This window comes from Neofelis nebulosa, chromosome 1 (genome assembly GCF_028018385.1).
Source record: "Neofelis nebulosa isolate mNeoNeb1 chromosome 1, mNeoNeb1.pri, whole genome shotgun sequence".
Classification (NCBI taxonomy): domain Eukaryota; kingdom Metazoa; phylum Chordata; class Mammalia; order Carnivora; family Felidae; genus Neofelis; species Neofelis nebulosa.
Genome location: NC_080782.1, coordinates 91,989,028 through 91,989,652, shown reverse-complemented (window position 1 = coordinate 91,989,652; position 625 = coordinate 91,989,028). Strand labels below are relative to the sequence as shown.

Here is a 625-nt window from a genome sequence, read left to right as displayed (position 1 = left end):
GTATATTTAGAGCTCTGAACTCTAAATGTTTAGACTTGTGCAATGGTGTGAGATTTGGATCTGATTTTATCCTTGTCAAACGGCCAGCCAATTATCCAAATAATATTATTTAAAAAGCTTCTTGTTTCCCAAAAGATTTGAGATGCTACCCTCATCTCATATTAAACTGTCATATATTTTTAGTGTAATTCTGAACGTCTGTTTCTCTGGTTAGCATGACTCTTGCATCAGAACTATGTGTTTTAATCATGTAATGTCTATGTTATAATCCAGTGTAGGTTTATTCTCTTTCAAAGATTTTCTTTTTTTTATGGAACACGTCACAAATTTGTGTGTCATCTTTGCACAGGAGTCATGCTAATCTCTATATTATTCCAATCTAGTATATGTACTGCTGAAATGAGCACTCTAATGGTGTCCTTAATCAGTATACCTAATGCTAGTACCACAATCAATAAATATATGCTAATTTTTTCTTGCCCTATTTCCTTTCCTTATTTGTAGCACTATATTGTAAGATACACGTGACATACATCATATAAAGCATTTTATTCCAACATCATTCATACATTCCTTTTAGTCTTTAATCTAGAATTAAGTATACAAAATGTCTAATGTTAGTCCT

The 625-nt window shown here is 31.5% G+C and overlaps 1 non-coding gene across 1 annotated transcript; it reads right to left on the bottom strand.

Moving 5' to 3' along the window:
* Positions 1-304: 304 nt before the first annotated feature.
* LOC131489715 (U6 spliceosomal RNA) lies at positions 305-407 on the bottom strand. The gene has a single exon (XR_009250691.1). It is a non-coding gene; the product is annotated as a U6 spliceosomal RNA (small nuclear RNA).
* Positions 408-625: the final 218 nt, after the last annotated feature.